Source organism: Colobus angolensis, unplaced genomic scaffold (assembly GCF_000951035.1).
Source record: "Colobus angolensis palliatus isolate OR3802 unplaced genomic scaffold, Cang.pa_1.0 Scaffold212, whole genome shotgun sequence".
Taxonomy (NCBI): Eukaryota; Metazoa; Chordata; class Mammalia; order Primates; family Cercopithecidae; genus Colobus; species Colobus angolensis.
In genome coordinates this window covers 1,322,990-1,343,805 of record NW_012115289.1, presented here as the reverse complement: position 1 = coordinate 1,343,805, position 20,816 = coordinate 1,322,990, and the positions used below count along the sequence as shown (strand labels likewise).

General features: G+C 36.3%; 1 protein-coding gene across 4 annotated transcripts in view; it reads right to left on the bottom strand.

The window, feature by feature from the left end:
• Window positions 1–20,816, bottom strand: part of PDE4D (phosphodiesterase 4D, cAMP-specific) — a 1,579,839-nt gene that overhangs the window by 565,570 nt on the left and 993,453 nt on the right. The window lies entirely within an intron of this gene.

Here is a 20,816-nt window from a genome sequence, read left to right as displayed (position 1 = left end):
AATTTAAGGTTTTGAAATAAAAACATTATACGACCAAAAGGTTTGATAGATTCTCAACAGCATAACACTGTCTACTTCTCTGTAGGTATCTCCTGAGCACCAGATACTAAGCTCCCTTGATGAAAATAGCTTTTCAAAACATGACAGATATGCTAGTGCACTGTATTCAGAATAATGTGAGTTCATATGGACTTGTCAGGATGTAAAGAACATGCAATGCTTGGTGTGTTTCATGAGGGCCCCAGGTATGGCCCCAGTGCAGTGCCTCTCTCATTGAATACACATATGAATCACCTGGGATCTTACTGCAATGCAAATAGTGAGCCACTAGGGGTCCAGGAATTTCTACCAAGTCCGGGTGATATTCATACTGCTGGTTCATGGATCACATTTTGAGTAGCAGGGTAAAGTATATTTCCCATGAAGCAGCATTGCAGAATGTTTATTACCAGGCCAATATTTACCTAGGCATTTCTTTGCTTTTTATATTAACACTTCTATTGACACAGATCATAAAATTTCTGTTTTCCTTTCTTTGAAAATTAAAATATACAGTATACTAAAACTTAAAAAAAAAAAATCAGACAGTTTTTTACCCCGGGTACTTAAGAGGATACAAACCCATGAAACTTGGCCTCAGTTAGATTACAGTGGTCCCTCGGGATCTTTGGGGATTGGTTCCAGGACTCCCTGCAGATATCAAAATCCATGGATGTTCAAGTTCCTTATATAAAATGACATAGTATTTGTATATAACCTACACACATCGATATACTTTAAATCATCTCCAGATTACTTAGACCTAGTACAATGTAAATGTTATGTCAATAGTTACTATGCTGTATTATTTAGGGAATGACAAGAAAAGTCTGTACATGTTCAGTATATACACAACCATATTATTAAAAAACAATTTTGGATTGAATACACAGATGTGGAATCCATGGATACAAAAGGCCTACTGTACTTGGAAGTATCAATAGGAAATTTCATCAAAATTGATGGTGAATTTTGCACAGAATTAACTCTCATTTTGTTTTTATTTATTTAGCATATGTAAGTCGGTCTCTAATAATAAAATAATTCCAATGACTATTTTTCTCCAGCTCTAAATTTATTATAGCAACGACTCAGGATCAAATATAATTTGAGATCCCTTTGAAGGGGTATAAGCTGTTGGTTGATAATGATGTTGAATAGATGGTCCAAAAAGACTCAGTCTGAACATCTTCAATTTTTTGCCTTAGACCAAATTTTAAGTGAGTGTAAGAATTTATCTTCTTTGAATACAGTGTATTGAATTTCTTAATGAATTCTCCAGCAAACATGAAAAAGTAAATGATGTTATCTGGGCAAGACTGGTTCCTTATAGAAAAGTAAGAATGTCATCTGTGGAGTTTTGAAACTTTATCGTAAATCATCACACATGACTCCCGGGGAAGCTTGTACATATATTCTGAAGTAGAAACTGCCCTTTTAATGGTGATATTCAGAATTTAGTCAGGCCGATCATTGTCCTAGTCTCAGCTTGTAGCCTCCTGTTTCCTTCATCTGAAATGTTCTTGCCCTTCACCTCCTTCAAGTCTATGCAAATGTCAACCTGGAGGGCCACACTATTCAAAATTGCATCCCTACTGATACTTCCTATGTCATTCCCTTTTTTCCTTAGCACTTACCACTATCCAACATATATTTTTTACTTATTTTTCTTGAATATTGTCTATCTTTTCTGTAGTTTTCTACTGCTGGTGTAACAAATTATCAGAAACTTAGTGATTTAACAATTAAAATGTATCATTTTATAGTTGTGTAGATCAGAAGTCCAACACAGGTCTCAAAGGGCTAAAATCAAGGTGTCTTCAGGATTGCATTTCTTTCTCAATGGGCTAAGGGAGAATCTGCTTCCTTGACCTTTGTAGCTGTCCACATTCATTGGCTCCTGGCTCGCTTCCTTCATTTCCAAAGCCAACAAAGTTGCATCTTTCTGACCTTTCTTCTGTTACCACATATCTCTCTTACATAACCAGGGAAAAGTCTTTGCTTAGAAGGACTTGTGCGATTAGATTGGGCCCACTGGGCTAATATAGACACTACATCTCCAGGTCTGTGCCCCTAATCAAATCTGCAAAATCCTTTTTTGCATGTGAGGTAACGTTCATATAGTCCAGGGATTAGGCAGTAGAACTCTTTGCAGGGGCCATTATTTTGCCTATACTCATTGAAATGTAAGCTCTAAAAGGTCATGGATTTTTATTTGTTTGATTTGTTATATTCCTAGCACTTACAGTAGCACCTGGTATACAGTATAAACTCAAAAAATATTTATTTCAGCAAATTAATGAAAGAAAATTGAATTGGGCTAATGATGTCATGACAAACACATATTTGAAGTGCAGGTGCTAGACATAGACCCTTACTAGATTTTTTTGTTTTGATTTTTGAGATGGAATCTCACTCTCACCCAGGCTAGAGTGCCATGGCACTATCTCAGCACACTGCAACCTCTGCCTCCTGGGTTCAAGCAATTCTCCTGCCTCAGCCTCCCAAGTAGATGGGATTACAGGCACCTGCCACCACCATGACCAGCTAATTTCTGTATTTTTAGTAGAGATGGGGTTTCACTATGTTGGCCAGGCTGGTCTTGAACTCTTGACCTCAGGTGATCTGCCTGCCTCAGCCTCCCAAAGTGTTGGGATTACAGGTGTGAGCCAATGTGTCTGGCTAGCCTCTACTAGATGTTTGAAGAGTTAATCACTTTAATTAAATAAACCTTAGTCCTCATTTGAAAAATGAGACCATCACTTTGCCCACTTCATTGAGTGATTTAGAGAATCAATCAATGTGATTTGCATTGAAGTGATCTGAAAATTCTCAGCTAAAGAAATGTAAATCATTGATACTATACTTTTTAAGTTGGTCTTAATATTCTTACCTAAAAATTTAAGTTTCTTTGAGCTCAAAATATCAGCAATTTTGGTCACAGTTCACTCCTCAGACTTTCAGAAACCCCATTCAAGATGCTGAAAAAGATGTGGGAAAATCTTAAAGCATGGCAATAGCCTTCTTTGGTTTCTTGTTTGCCAAACATACCATTCCTCAGGGTCACTGCCCTAGACTGAGTGTAGCATGATTGGACCATCTAAGAAGATGGTGGGATAACAGAAAGTTATTTGGAGTCTTCAGACCTCAGTCTAGTCCAGGCGCTTTTTGACTGGGCATTTCCATTAGTATCTCCAAGCCACCCTGCTGCCTAGAGTTCATCATTCTCAGCTACATATTATTAAAACATGTTAGCAAGTACTGCAGTGGTGCAGAAGAAAGTCACTAAGAGCCTTATTGGTTTTGTTTCCTTAAGGTAGGACTAGAACATAATTTAACTAACATACTGTCTTCATATAACTTAAGTTTATAACCAATTATCACATAAAAGATAACATGCCCACAAATACTTGTAGAATTATTTTGCTGATCTTTCAACAAATGGCACTTAGAACTTTTATCATGTATTTTTAGAATATTTGTACAAGGAAATGAGCCTCTCCAATTTTATTGAAAACATTTGTCAGTTTTATTAAATTTTTTAAAACTCAGAATTTGCTTGGAACTCATATGCTTATATTTACTAGAAGACTAAAAATCTAAAGATTTAAGATAGAATTTTCTATTGCCTTAGCAAATCTGTAATGCCAAAATTAGAAAACAGTTATTTTTCTCCAGGATTGATGTAATTAAAAACACTAAAGTGGGGGTCAAATGACAACAACAAAACACTCTTAATATAGATGTGGTTTGTTTCTCTGGGCCTATGACTATATATGGATATTTGGAAACATTACAGTGTTTGGCGACAACAAAGCTATTCATTGTTAGTCAACAGATATGCACGTTGTGGTGAAAACTCAACCAATAAAATTGTTAATTTAATGCAGTGATTCTCAAAGTGTGGTCTCCAGATCAGCAGCATTGGTGTGACTTGGGGACTTATTAGAAACATAAAATTGGAGGCTCTACCAGAGATCTACAGAATTAGAAATTTGGGGGAAGAGGCCCGGTAATGTGTGGTTTACTGGCCCTTCTAGGTGATTCTGATGATCATTAGTGAATGCCCTTTTACTTTCTTACCTTAAAACGTCTTATAATTTTGTTTGATAATGTATATGAAAAAGCACAATTGCTTTTTAAAATGTGAAAATCTGAGTCAGCAATTAGGGCCAAGTCATATCTAAAAATCATGTGGGCAGAGTACTCTGAAAACTAGATATTTGAATCAGCTGAAAAGCCGCCACTGCAACCCAAACCTAAAACCTCCCTGAAAACCCAAACCCAAAAGTATTATTTATTCAACAATTTACATAAATTATCCATGTAAAATAAACATTGTATATATGAAGAAATGCTTTTCACATATTAACTGAAATCTAACTTATTTTGTTGGAATCTTCCCTCACATTTTAGACATATTTTCCAGAGGCTGATTTTCTTGCTCCACAATTGTATTGGAAACCCCCCAAAAAACAAAACCAAACAGACAAGCCAACAATATTCTCTTGTAATCAACTAGGTTTTTTAAATCCAGAGTCTTAAAAATATGGGTATTTTCCCCTGTGAGTTAAATAAGCACAAAACAAACATACTATATGGTCTATAGTCTTATTTTAGTAACTGGAAACACTATTTTGCCTGCATTCCAATTGTTATGATAAAGGTGAAGCCAAAGTCCTGAGACAGCCTCAGGGATCTGGTGGTTAATTCTTTCAACAGAACCAAGGACAGTGTCCCAGACAACGAGGTCTGTTTCAGCTGCGTCTCACAAGGTGAGTGTCCAGGGTATACAGAATGGGGTTGAAGACTCTTTCCACAAGAGCGGCAGAATAGTATGTACATGAAAGTACTCCATTACCAAGAGCCCTCAAGGGATGAACCTGTGTGCAATGGAGTTACACCATCCAGGACTTCCAGAGTAGAGGATTGGGGGTTATTGGTAGGCAATGGAGAGCCAATGAGATTTCAGGTTGTGGATTTACATATCACAGTCTCTTGTTAGGAGGATGAGCTCCAGCCAAAGTGTAAGCTTTAAACTGAATCTTACAGAGCCTGTTGTCAGGAAAGTCTGGCAATTTTCAGCTTGTCAAAAGCCCAGGCGAAAGCAATAGTGGTGGCGATAGAGGCTAGAATGTGAGAAACCTCTGGGCCAGGTTTGAATGTGATGGCTGAAGGAAAAAATAGGAAACAAGGTGAAAACTTGGGCTTCTTGTTAAGAATTTCTTACTATTGGGTATGATACTCATTTTGCATTACTTATCCATGCAAACTGTTGAAGACAACAGGATAACTTTGTGCTTAGATTGGTGTGTGTGTGTGTAGTGGGGGGTCCTCTATCATGTATCTAGCTGATTCAAATCATTTTTTTCTAAATGATAGGAACACGTGAAAAGTGATATCTCTGGGAGTCAGAGCAAGTATGGATCCATTTCTTAACCAGCAGTTCTTTAAGTGGAAGTCTGTGAACCTCTAAAGCAGCAGAGTCATGAAAGACATTTAGAAAAATACAGTCACCTGGGTCCTGTCCCCAGAAAGCCTGATGTCATTTTTCTGGGTGTCTGGCCCAGGCATCAGATTTTTTAAAGTTCCCCAGGTGATTGAAAGTGGATAAGAACTAATGCTTGAAAATATAAGTGAAGGCTTTTTTCAATTAGATAATATAACTTTAATTTCACTCTGTTGATTTGCCTAATAATCTGTTCTGATGCTAATGAAACCAAAGTGGTATACATTTACCTCCTAGGGATGATGCAAAAACAAATAAGATAATAGGTATTACAGAACATCAAGCTGATACTTATTTGGGCCCTGTTGTCAGCAACAGTGTTACAGCATTTTCCTGCAGCGAGTAAATACTTACATAAATCAATGGGAAAATACAGCAAAGTAGCATAATTTCTTCACTTTTACCTTTAACACGTGGGCTATAAAGTTGTCTGTAAAATACTATCTGCCACAACTTATAATAAATACATCCTTTTTATTGACATAAGATGGGTAAATATAGTTTTTAAAAGGCATCAGAGGAGCGATCAAGGCAAACTGGATGTCAACACCCATTTTGAGGGGGTTAAGTTTTCTTCCAGGAAGTTTATAAATGGCAGGTCCTGGAAATCCTAAAATCCCTAGATGGACTTTGCCTGGCACATACTTGACATTCAATAAAAATGCAGTAAATGCCTGGACAAGACCAGCACTTGTGTTGTCTTCATATAATACGGTAACACTATATTGTTTGGGCTGGGTTGTGCTGAAAAAGTTGATCTCTTCCAAGACTTAAAGAATAGTGTCTAAAATTTAGCAACACAAAATCTGGGCAGATGTGTAATGAAAGTGCTATGAAATGATTAGAATATCTAAAACAAAGAAAAAAATATCATGGATTTGCTAATTTTGGATACACAAATACGGAATATATCAAATACACATACAGTTCTATCTGTAATATGTGATTTAAAAAATTAGCTTTTGGCTACTTTTAAAGATTTTCAACATGAGAGTTGGAACTACCCAACTTCCAATGAAGAAGTCTCAGCTCTATGCACCTGCGATATTTAACTTCTCCCACTTTTTCCAATCTCTTAGATTTCAGCTGTTATGATACATTTCCAAGACCTTTATTCAGACCCTTACAAGCTTTTGAAAAGCCTCTCTTTTTTCTTTAATGTGAGATGTATTGTTTACCTATTACACTGAGTGGCACTACAGAAAAACATGGATAATCTGTATTTCTGCACTCTTTGTGAATGAGCTAAATGCAATGTTTACCACCACAAATTTGGTACAACCTACATGAAATAAGACCTCAGTTTTAAATATAATACTGTTCCACATAGTACGACAAATATATACTCGGTATACGAACCATTTGGTATGCTACAATAAGACCCACCCCTAATTTAAGCAGGCTTATCTGAAGTTTACAGAAGATTTAATATAGTTTCTAGATGGTTAAATATATATATGTATGGGTGTGCGTGTATGTGTATGCACACATATTTGCTGAGTGGTTAATATAAAAGCTATGATAGGATGTGAGGATAAACACTGTGTTAGCTAAGTACTATAGAGAAAAAGAGTTCTGAGGATCTGGAATAGGATAAAGATCACAGGAAAAGAAGATGAGATTTCCATAAAAGAAGCTTTGACAGCTTTGACCAACTCCTAACTGTCTGCCTGTAGTCTACATTATGTATGATTAGAAAGTTTGTGTTTCATACAGAAGCTTTCCAATTATTAATTAGGAAAACATTTACACATGGTGTGTCACATGAGTAGGTTTGTCTCCTTAGCAGACCACAGTAATGCAGATATTAAAAAGGATATGTTGTCAGAAATAAATTATTCATGCTTCCTAACTTTTCTAATTTGGTAATTTGAAAACATTAATAGGATTTGGCCATTCTTAATTGTGTTGATGACAATCCTTGCTCTCTTTATTCCTCAAGGCTAGTTGAAATTTATTGAATTTATATTAATTTTTATGACCATCTGTGGCTTCTCCAAAGTAAAATAACTTCAGAAGCTTCATAATTATGGAGAAAATACTAGGTGAAACTTTGCAGAATGATTTATAATTTATATGAGATTTTTATTTACTTTTTGAGAACTATCACTTGAATATGTAGTCATCAAACAGGTGACCTTCCACTTATTTGATATGATAGAAGAAAACTTCCAGCATTCCAATTTTAACATTTTATTTGAAAATTCACTGCTATAATAACACTATAGAATTAAGGAGAGTTGTGTTGTAAACATAGTCCTTCTTTTTAAAAATGGGAACTCCTATTTTATCCTTTAGCTATTATATTCATCTACTCATTTTTAGTGTTGCTTTCACCAAACAACACGCCTATAGTAAATATATTTACGTTTTATGATTACAGGGAAGTGATTAACGAAAATGAGAATAGAGTGTTCAAATTGGGGTTAGACCATCCCAGTTCTGTCATAGTTTCCATTGTTGAAATAAAATCCCAACTGAAAGATAATAGGTCTTGTTAGTTGGCAGGCAGGTTTCATTGAGTAAACCAAGTTGCTTTCTAGGATTTTGTGCAGAAAAATTCTGCAACTCTAAAATTCACATAACACTTAAACTGACATCAAGAGTAGTGCCTGATCACTATGGATTCACATAACACTTAAACTGACTTCAAGAGTAGTGCCCGATCACTATGGAAGTAATCAATGACTGTAAAAGTTGTTTGGCTTTAGCCTCTGCTGTGAAAAAGCACGAAAAGTATTTATGAGAATAGAGAGGCGTAAGGGGTTGCATTTTCCACAGTTTATTGGACATCTCTACTTGGACAACCACAGACTTCTCCGACCCTACTAGCCCAAATAGAACACATAATTTCACCCTCAAACCCACTCCTCTTGCTGGACCCCAAACTCAGTGAATGGCCTACTGTTCATCTAGTTGTCCCAAGTGTCTTCCTGTTCCTTGCTGTCATATATATTGAAATGCCAGGTCCCGTTGAATCTATTTCCTAAGTAGCTATTTCCTAAATCTCTTTACTTTTCATTCTCCCCTTGCTGCTGGTCCAAGCTATGAGTACTGACTGGTCTGAATTATTGCAGCAATGTCCCCGCTGGTCTCCTTTCCTTCAGCACTGTCCTTCTCCAATACACTCTCTACAGCATAGCCAAATACTACAAACTCAAAGGCTTTCCCTTTTGTTGCAATGAAGTCCAGAATTCTTAACATGGATAGCAAGGCCTGCTATTTTCTGTTTCCTGCATTACTCTCAGCTTCATCTCCCATTATTCTCCAGACCATGTGCAACTGTCCTCTCTGCACCCTAAACTCCACGATATGCATGTTCAGTAACGTGGTAATGTCAAGAACTCTCCACTTTCCAACTTTGCATATGCTCTTCTTTCTGCCTGCCCTGTCCATCATCTTGCTAATTTCTATTCAGCCTGTAGCTTTAGTGCCTCTTCCATGAATCATTCCTGAACTCCACATCACCCAGTCCTAAAATCAAGGATGCCTGCTTGCATAGCATCCTATATTCTACCTTATCCTGAAAGTGATTATACTTCACTGTAACTGATGTTTACTCATCTAGCTTGACCATTGGACCTCCGGCTTCATGAGAATCATGTATGTGAGTATCCTGCTCACTGTACAACCTTAGCCCATTATAGTGATAAGTCCATGGTAGGTGCTCCACAAATATTTATTAAACTAATTAATCTGAATGCAGTTATGTACAAAGACCACAGAGTTCAGATTTTTGTCTATGCCCTTAGCTATCATGTCAAAGAACTGCAGGGTAGTGCATGATAACTAACTGTCAGCTTATTACAACAGACCTCCCTGCAATACAGTTTCACCCACCCTACCCCCCAAAAAAAATTCTAATCACTAGCCAGATTTAAATCTATTTGACTCTACTTCTTTCAGCGTTGGTAAGAACTATAGCAGCCATCATTTAAGAAGAGAATTAAATTACTAATATCTGTCTACCCATTTCTCTGAGAAAATGAAATTACTTCTCTACAGAATTAAAACACCATTTCTTTGAACGTGATGAAGAAGCCAATTTTCTTTTGTATTCCTGCCTCAAAAAAGACTATATGTCTAGACAGAATATTAGGGAAGTTATTCCATAACATATACCTTTCTGCTAGAATAAACTTCATTATTTCTACAAAATTATGGAAGTAGCTGGCTATACTTCTCTGCTTACTTCTTAATTTTTAAAAAATAACAAAAATAACAAAACCAGATAAAAGAAAGTCTACTCCATATTTTCTAAAACAGAATTCTGCTAAAACACACACACACACACGCGCGCGCGAGCTATGAATTTCTATACCATTCTTCAAAATTCTAAATATTGTCAACGTCATTTTAAGAGAAACAGAACTAGTTTAGTTAGTCTACATCTATCCTGTGGTATTCTTTGCACCAGTGGATCTCAGACTCTAGCATACATCAGAGTGTCCTGGAGATCTTTGTAAAATGCAGGTTTCTGGGCCGCTCCCTTCCACCCAGAGTTTCTGATTCATTAGGCCTGAGATGGAACCAGAGAATTTGCATTTCCAGCAAGTTCCTAGGTGATATTGATGCTGACCTGGGGAACACACTTTGAGATGTGACTTACACATGTAACTAACAGTAGGGAAGCACATTTAGTTCTGTCCATGCAGTTCTATCAGGCATTTTGACATGTGCTGTCCTCTTGCTCTCTTTCTTTCCTTTTTTTGGTACCAGTATCTAACTCAGCATTACTGCCTAAATACATGAAGCCTATATTCCATGTTAAAACTTAACAGCACAAGGGTACATCATTTAAAACAAAACAAAGCAAACAAAAAACAACAACAAAAACTGGAAAAAAGAGGGCTATTTCTGCAAGTTAAAAAATTAAATGGAAAAACAACCCAAAAATTGCTCTAAGGGAGTTTTGCCTTCAATAGCAAACATGTTTTGCCTCAGTGGTGATTTCTTTGTTCGGGAGCCAAGGTGGCGATTAAGCTGGCACAAAGAGCAGGAGCCATTTGTTTAATATGATGATAGCGTAGCCCTTTGTAAATCCTGGAACAATGAGGGCCCACACATAAGCTCATTCCAAGTTCTAGTTCCTTCTCTTCCCCTGTTGCTCAGTGTGAATTCTCATAGCCACGAAGGAAGGGGAAGATTTTCAATCCTGTCACATCCTCCCCCATTTAAACCATTTATAGTCTTAACTTATAAGATATGAGTAAGAAATCTTCTTTAAACATTTTGCAGAGCTGATCATCAAATCTAACAAACTGGTGGTTTTGAAATCTCCTTTGCTCCAAAGACTTTCCACTAACCTCTATGCTCTCTGTTGTGTCATTGTGCTGAGAAGAGCAAGTTAAAAATCCAGCCTTAAGTGGGGCTTGGTAGTAGGATTATTTTTATCTTATAGATTTATTTCAATCTTCATTTTAGGACGAAAGGAGACCTTAGGAAGGTCTAATTCTCATCAGTTCTGGCATAAGCTGAGTCAAGTAAGGGATCTCAGAATTTAAAGAAAGGGATGCCCTTAATAATGGCATCTGAAGAAGCAAGTGTACTACACTGTGACAATCACAAGATACTACATCAGTTCCCATCCTCCACTAGGCTCTTTTAGGATGGAGACTCTGTCTGGTTCACTGCTTTATCTCTAGAATTTAGAACAGTACTCAGAAAATAGAAGGCACTCAATATGTAGCAATTATTGCCTGACTGGCTCTCTCTGTAAGCATTGCAGGGAATGTACAACCAAAATTTATAAAGTGTAACATGACACCAAAGTTCATAAATTAAATGTTACCAAAATAGACTGTTGTTACAAATGAAGAAAATTAATCAGAAGGTATCTTTTTAGAATATAACAACCTCTAACACTCAGTCTACAAATATACCCATCATCAAACTTCTGGCAAATGTTCAAAATAAATAAACACCTATCATGACTTAAATCCTTGGCATTATACTTCAACAGTGTTCACATGAGTAAAAGCATTTTTGCCTAAGTTGTCTACCAGTTTATAATATGGGAAGGAATTCCCCATGGGATACTATCTCCTCCCCCTTTATATAGGGAATACAGGTTTGGCTAAATACTTTCTCATAATTGTGCAGAAAGCGCATGCCCTTATAAAAGGGCAATCACATATATTATCAATGTGATTGATAACATTATCAATGGTTTCCTAAAAGCAGCCTCTCCATTTTGCAAGTCTATCAACTTACAGTTCTTTACCTTCCCTTAAGCTGAATCTACTCACTTCAGGCTCAGCCTGAGTTCATGAAAGAACCCTGCCAGGGCGGGGCCCATTTAAGGACTAACTGTGTCTGGGTCATGACACTCAGATCTGGATCTAGGGGTAACTGCTGGCTTCTGCATGATCTACTCTTCTTCTCAGGCTGCCCATTCCCTGAGATCTACTTTGAGAACACTAGATCCTGTGCCTGATGTTCAAACTAGGATGGCCTCATACCACAATGTTTTGTTGGCCCTTCTAGCTTTGGATATCCCATAACCCCAAATAGTCTAATCCACACCAGGCCCTCTTATGCCCTTTTGATACTATTTCTCAAGTGACTCACAAGACCAGCCTCTAAGGTCAAGCTAGTTCTCCTAGGTCTCTTCTAGTATCCTAGTGCTATTTTTTTCTCTGCCAAGTTCTGATTTCTTTTCCAGTCCCTGTTGCGAAAATCCTACTGAATCCCTCACAGCCACCCAAACCCTGGCAAGGTATGATTTTACCATCTTAAGCTCATTTTCAGGGCTGAGCGTATAATAATGACTAGTCAGGCAGCACCCAGTGATCACACTGTATGGAGAGTATAGACATTGGGATGGAGGAAGGGCAAAAAGAGGCCCTCGATACTGAAACATATTTTCAGAGAGTAATATAATTGGTGAATTCTCATATGCAGTGAGGATCAAATTGATGAACCATTTTAGCACTCCCACAAGAATTCTGCTACCTCATTTCTGCACAGAATTTCATCTTATGAAAAAGTTCCACAATTTTTAACATACTATAGCATCTCTTCATGCCAAGTAGTTTTGTATTTTAAGAATTACAAAATGCACTCATCAAATAATTTTGGCACATAATATATATTTCTAAATTCCAGAACAAATCTCTCTCCTGGGGTTCTATTTAAAATACAACCTGGGCTTGTACACCATCCAGTATGATAGAAAAACATATATTCATAGAAGACCAACACTTGCCCTACAGGTGCTAGAATTTGACAACTTGTTGAAATTAGATTGAAAATTAGTTATACAGTATGTAAGAACAAAGGCAGGCTACAATGTTTCCTTCTAGTGGACATCATTAACGCCTCAGAGATGAAATGTATGAAACTCTTCTAGAAATACTAATCAACTGAAACAAGCAGCCCCCAAAACAGTAATGTGGTCAGTCTGTATGCTGCCAGGTAATTTATAATCCATGACAAGCAGAGCCAAGTGAAAGTTATTTACATTTGTTCTTCTGGTAGAATAGAAGGGATGAGAGTGAAAAGGATCTGTTGAATCAGATCGTGTTTGACTGAGGAGTGACAGGGAAGTTCTCTTCAATTAATAGCCAGCGGCATAATTTGAGCTAATGCCAGCTGGGCTTTCATCATGAAATGACACAGAAATAAATTATTCTGTATTCAGTTGCTGGCATGGTGAAGTGAATTAATCCACTCAAATTTGGAGGAGGGAGAGAGAAAGTAGATTACACTATCTGAATTTTTTGAGCCTGTTTTAGCTACACTTTAAGGATACTGAGGTTCATGATAATTGTTAAAATGTCCAAGTGGATCCATTTAGACTCAAATACTTGCTTGAATGAACAAATTCTTAGAAGGGAGGAACCAAACAGAGTAGAAATGGCTTTCTGAAGGTCATGGTGGTTTCTTTCACGGATTAGTGAAATTCATATTCAACTCAGAAGGTCAGCGGGAAGTGGGCAAAAAGAGTTTTATTAAGAACAACCTTATAGGGGAACTCTTGAGGGAGTAACAAGATGACTACAATGATACAAAGGAATCCAGGACAGGTTTAGAGAGGTCAAATGCCTGCTGGTTCATTCAGAAAAGATTAACAGACCCAGCTACTGGGACTTTTCTGGCTAGGCATCCTTCCCAGTGGTCACAAGTCAATGTGTCTCCTGACTGCCTGGCTACATTCCCATCCGTCTGGATGGAAGAGCGCCCACCCACACGCCAGACCTTTTCCTTAGGGGAAAGTTTCTGAGGTTCCACGTCAGGCAAACTTTGCTTACCCATCACTTCAAGTAAACAACTCTTCCATGGGGATTTCTTACAGAAAAAAAAAATGCACTTGAAAGCATCTAACCAAAGCAATGAAGGTGGAAAAAACAGAAGTTATGTGGGAATCTGAGTATAGAATATACAGACATAAAATAAGCTCTCCAAATGACGAAGCAGTCACAACTTGACCTCTGAATTGTTTGCTATCTGTTTGTTCCTTCAATATTCAAACTGTAGCCCTGGAAATACAAACACAAACTTCTAAACACTCACAGGCCTGTGGCAACAAAATGCTACATGCCAGCTTCACAACTGGGGCATGCAGATCATAAATCCTGTAGTGGCAGGAGGGGAGGTGTGGAAATAGACTGTCATCATCCTGCAGCAAGGAAAACTGGGCACAAGGAAAAGGCAACTGGCAACACATTCCTGGATTCTCTCATTCATTGAAGAAGGAACTCAGGGATTGAATTACCCAATTGACGCTAGTTCTACCCACGCCAGAGGGCAAAAGTTCCAAGACTGCCACAGGTCATGGTTGCTTGGAATTTAGGCAGAGTTGCTTTGTCCTTAGTGTGTAATAGAGAGAAGTTCTGGAAAAGGAGCTCCTCATCGAGTCTGGTAAGGAGCACTCCTATTCTGACATGGATTTCAGAGGACTCAGGGGACAACGTGCCCAGGATTTAACACTTTTAATCAGTCAGCATGAGAGATAAACCTAATTTGGCTATATGAGACTGATGAGAAACAGTCTTTGCCATCTATAACACAAAAGGAAAAGGAAAAAATAAGAAGCCCATTACTTTTAGTTACATTCAGAGCAAGACAGAAATTCCTATAACCACATAGCACACGGTTCCATCAGTAGTTGGCCTGCGAGATTCTAAGCTATTAGCTGGAAGGTCTCTCCACAGTGAGTAGTGGGGAGAAGCGAGCTGTTAGTTGAATTAGCAAGTGTTTTTTCAAATGTCATATGTAGTGTCAATGTGTGTCCTAAATGTAACTCCCTCCCAATTCAACAATTTATAGCCAGAACATAGGCACAATTTCTAGATATGAGATTGCATGACAATGTTTCTCAAGGATTAGTTTATTTCTTTCAACACATCCTTTTTAATACAAACTGTTTTATTTTCTAGCACTCACTACATCTCACCCAAATGTGTGGATGGCAACAGAAAATTCTGATCATTACTCAGTATTGTGTAAGAGCCTATTGCTTTGTATTGCTTTTATAATCGCTGTGGATCAGATGAAGCCTCTATTTCTATACCTGGGCTAAATAATATATACAGATGTATTAACAGACTGTCTATTGAACTACTAACATATTTATATATAGTCTTACCTCTCACATTCAGGGACCAGTTAGCTAACTGATGATTTATTTTTCTTCAGTCTTTTCATTTTGACTTGTTCTTTATAATAAAAAAAAAAGTGATACAATTGGAATCTGTTGTATGATGAGCATTTCCCAGGTCCTATGCTAGATACGTTTTATACATTATCATCTTTAAACCTAACAGTCTTCTGAGGTTAAAATCCAATTACGTAAAAAGCAAAAGAATCTCAGAAGTAAAGAGACAAGCCAAAATATAACTATGCCCTAGTTTTACCCCTGCATTTTAATTATTGTGTGGGGGTAACTTTCATTTGCCTGTCTTCCTTTAAATTGTAACTTTTTTGAAGATAGGAACTCCATATTATTCATCTTTTCATCCTCAGTGCCTAGAACAGTGCCTGGAACCTGGTAGGGTCAGAAACGTGAGAAGTAGATATAGGTCATGCAGCCAGTCAGCAACAGTGCTGGGTTTTCAATGCAGAAATGTGATTCCAAGACCACTCATGTTAAAAAAAAAAAAAAAAAAAAAAAAAAGTTGCAGTTTATCAGTGATGTTTGGCAAAAGAATGGATGTTGATATTAGTTTACCCAGTTTCATTCTAGGTAGTTCATAACCAGGAGCTTCTCAAGAAATACTCGTTTACAGAATTAATGAATCCAAGTTAGCTCTGTTTCCCAAAACCATTGATAACTGGAAACTAAAAATTGGATAAAGTCGGTTTCAACAGAACAAAAAAGAGTTTGTGTTAAATATGAATGAGCATTTACTTCGTTAAATGATATGTGAGCTTTTCACCTAGATTACAGGAAAATTACTCTAGCATCAGTTTTTACTTTGAACTTTGAAGAACTTTGAAGAGCTATAGTGAGTAAAACCCAAGGTGGTCTCTGCATGAAAAATTCTAGTTTGTCCCTACCGTAAAAATTCACAATACAAATATAATCATGAGGGTATTTTCTTTCACAGCATCAGTTATTTAAAAATACAAATCTTTGAAGAAAAATTTTTTGACAAAGTAAAATAGCATTAAATCCTATAAAAAGATTACAGGCACAAAACCTGAGGATTTTTACATAAAGTTTTGTTGATGGAGTCAAATACTTGCATTAGCGCTCTTTCCAAACCCTGACTCCATCCCTTCACACTCCACTTGTAGTAACTAATGTTAATAGTAAAAATATATTTATACTGGAATGATGAACAATGGGCATAAAACAGTTGTTTGATTTACCAAATTCCCCTTCACTCACAGCTTAAAACATAACCAATTTAGCTATGACAATGCCAGCTTAGTCTATCCAATAGCATAGTAAGCACTATTCCTAGAGCTCATGATAATTTTAGGATCTCATAGAAATGTTAAATCTCTTTTAAAATCTGAAAAAAATGAGTACAATACAGTTTAGATTATATTTATCTTTACATAAATGCATCTACAAAATATAATTTTGTATTTTTTATGAGGAGCGGACCCACAAAGCCAAAAGTGCATTGGGCTCATCAAAGTCATAATGAGCTAGGGTATTTTTAATCTTTATAAAATTGTTATGGCATTATTATCTGTTGGAATGCCAGGAACATGTTAGTATTTTGTGCCTTTTATTTCTTCTCACCTGCTAAAAAATATCTACTCTCATGAAAAAAGATGGAAAAGTCTTATGAATTGGATTGGATATGAATAGGATGGATATATATGACGGGTATGAATAGGATGAATGGATATAAATCATAAATCCAATTTAACTGGGCAATGAAAGAAAAAAATTCCTAAGAAAGCCTTCCTTTTCCCTATCTCACATCTTTTACCTGGAAAACAACAATTTAGAAATGATTACAATTTCAGAGAACTGAAGGAAAAGATGAACTACCAGAATATTGTGACTTCATAAAAACACTAATTTAGAAATGCTTACCCACAAAGCTTTTTTCCCCCATAACACTGGATTTGTTAATTGAATTGAGCAAATCCTGAATCCAGCTGGATATCTCAGCATGTAGTAACACCAAATTACTGAGTTAGCACTGAATTAATAATCTGAACTGGGTGAGTATACTAACTAACTTTACTCAGTTACTAAAAGGCTAGTATCAAAGCTAATGTCAGAAACGCCTTTCTCATACAGTACAGCATAACCAACAACAGTAGTTCTTGTGGGCATTATATTTTCATGCCAAGCAAGCCACACCTTGATTTTCTGACTGTGCTTTCTATGAGTTGGTTCTATGTTCATCCGTTAATAGGATGTTGACTTATTGATAAATATATCATCTAATTCTTCCTCTAGCTCTAACTATTCTGTGGAACAGATAAAATAAGGAGTAAAAATAAAATGCTTTCAATTTTGAAGTATTTGTTAAGTATCTTGGCATAGAAAAAGGCAAGAAGTAACGTTTGAAATAAATTTGTAACATTATCTGTGAATTGTATATATCTATGAACTTCCATCAGTATTTTATAGGAAAAAGGGGGCAGTATATACACAGTTCAAATACCAATACTTGGATCCAAAATTTTTAGGATTTCTAGCACATTCTAAGTCTCTTTTTAAAAATTATAAAAGCAAATTAGAATTTAACACCTGGCCTATATAAGTCATAATATAGAATTATATGAATTATATAAGAAGAAAATAAGTAATGACAATCTCAAGTAAATGTTAACTTTTTTCACAGCCATATTTTGACTTTTTTGACATTTTATTGTAGACAAGAATTCCTTTTCCCTTTCAAAATATCATTTTCACAATTATGCTGTGAAATATGTGGTCACCTGATATTATAGGAAAGCAGAACTTTAAAAGACTTAGAACTATATTCCTCCTTGTTGTAATGAGATATTCTTCACATATGATCATTTTTTTCTGGTTACAGTGCATCTCTGAATACTCGTCATGCATCTTTTCATCTTATTCTGATAACAGAATTCCAATTTTCCTTTGACGAATCCCCTCCTACTGATGGAACTGACCTCCACAACCGGGGCACACAGAGGCCTGGTCAGTCAGTCACAATTGACTCAAGGCTGACCTATAATCCAAGTGCACACACATTTCAAGTCAGCCCTGGGTTTTCCTTTGAACCACTGGGAGATGTATGCTCTCACGTCACAAGAATTACTACAGGCAACCCTGTGCTGTCTGAGCTTTCTTCGCTACCACATAAAGTCTTAGAAACACAGTGAGATAGAAGGAGAGAAAGAGAAAGACAAAGACAAACACCCTGATCAAATCATGAGAGGGCCTGCAGCAATCCTCACAACCATTAAAACTAGCTGTACCTTTTGAATCTTTGAGTTTCAAGATCCTGTAAACTGATATTTTGCGTAAGTCAGTTTAAATTCAGTTTATATTATTTGCAACTAAAGGAGAAAACTGTACTACTGTATTTCACCACATGAATATTTTCAGTGTTAAGGAATATAAAAGAAGTCTTGATACGATGCAAGTTCACTCTTGCTTACTTACTCTTTGCTGCCTTTATATTTGATTGACAACAAGGGACTCCAACTGTTGCTTGTTGCTCCATTGGGGAAAATTTATTTATTCATTCATTCTTTCGCTCATTCATTCAACAAATGCTTATTTCACACCCATTAGGTACCAGGCACCCATCTAGGTACTAAAGATTCATAATTGAACAGAATAGACAAACGTTCTTCATCTGGTGGGAGGGAGTCAACCCTTAATTAATAAATAAATAAAAATCTAAGTGTGCTGAATAGCTACATGTGCTACAGAGAAAACTAATGCAGGAATGATGATACTGAAACTTTGCACTTGATGCTAAGTTTGGATTAGCTGTTTTTTAAAAATAGATGGTCATCAAAAGTCTTATGAAGAAAATGATATTTGAGCACAGGCCTGAAAAAAATGGAGCTCCTTACTGGGTCCTAGAACAGAGAAGGTATGGGTCCTAGAACAGAGAATGGTAAGTCTCAGCTCTGTAGGGTGCATGGCAAATTTTCCTCACAGGAGTTCACCTAGTTACACAAGAGAGAAACTCCCATGATGCCCCACCAGAACTTTTTGCTGCTAGCTCTCTGAGGGAACTGGGCATATTTGTTTTGTTTCACTGGGCAAACAGAAATACGAGTTGGGGGTGGCTGTAGGTTCCACGAATCATTATTATTTTCAGTGTTCACTCTCTGGCGTAAAGACTGTGATGTGAATTGCTGACTAATTTTATAAAGCACCTGGAGCTCCTCAGGGCAAAAGGCACTATGTCAACACCAACATTAAATAAATAGCAATAATTGGCCAAATCCTCTGGTGGTATAAGGCAAATAAAATATGTTCCCTCTTGGAAGTTCATGACGTCTGCCAGGTTAAGCAAGAATGAGGCAAAGCACTTTCAGAAAGCCACTTTTTCTACCATTGTATACGGCCTCCAAACAGCCACTGTGAAATGTTAAGTGTTTAACAGCAAATTAAAACTGAGTGTGTTTTTTATTTCATTATCGCAACAAGGTACTAAATGACCACTTGAGATATTTATTGTATGTTATCATTTTCCAGGTGGTTTTACTATTAGCTAGAAATAAGAGTAGAGTGACATTCATTTGATAATAAGAGCAGAACTATTTTCCACCAATTTTTAGAGCACATGAAAATCTCTTTAGCAAAAGGACTTTTTCAAGGGTTGAATCTCTTACAGTTTTCAATGTGAATGTTAATTAAAGAAACCTACCAAAACCAAGAATTATTTCAAATGGTTATATAGTTTCAAATGGTAGATGAAACATGAAAATGTATATAACACATTAACAAGATTTAATTTGTGTCTCTAAGAATTCTGTACCTAATTTCAATGAAAGTCTGTACCCGCCCAACCCGTTCCATACCAAAACAAGCATTTGTGAGAAAGCACTATATATATATATATATATATACACACACACACACACACATATATATAAACACCAGGATGTGAATTTTAAATAAAACAAGGGATAGCTCAGGATAAACTTGGTTTTACTCTACTAACTCCAAAGTTCAATGAAAAAAAATAACAATTTTCTCAAGGTTATTAATCATTACTTATAGAATTATGAAATACTTTTCTTAAAACATTTAGAACTAATCTAGTATGATTCCTTTATTTCACAGATGAAGAAACCAAGTGTCAGAGAGGTCTCTTTGCTGAGAGTAATCTATATGCTGAAAACCACCTATAACACTTTGAACCATACCTACTGTTGGTATTTTGTGATGTCCTCCTAGATGTTTTTCCTTGAATAACTATATAAAAATTTTTTTATTATAAAAATGGGCTCACATTTTATGTATTTTTTATTTTTTCATTTAACATAATGAAAATCTACCATGTTTAAAATTATCCTTATGCATCAGTATCTTATCATACACATTTACCTTGATAACATATCAAGGTATATTGTGCTAATTCCCACTGCTGAATATTTGGCTTTTTTTTTTTTTTTTTTTTTTGTTGGGGCACATTTTCAGTTTTTCACTATAATAAACAATGATGATGTGGCTAAATCTTTTCACATATTCTTAATTATTTCCTTAGGATAAATTCTTAGAAGTAAAATTGTTGGTTCATAGTGTGACTTGAATTCTAGAAGGTGACTCAAACTTTCACTTTCATTGCTAATGAATAAGAATGTCCTGACTTTAATCAATACATTGAATTTGTTATCATCTGGTTTCGACTTTGTTTTTTAA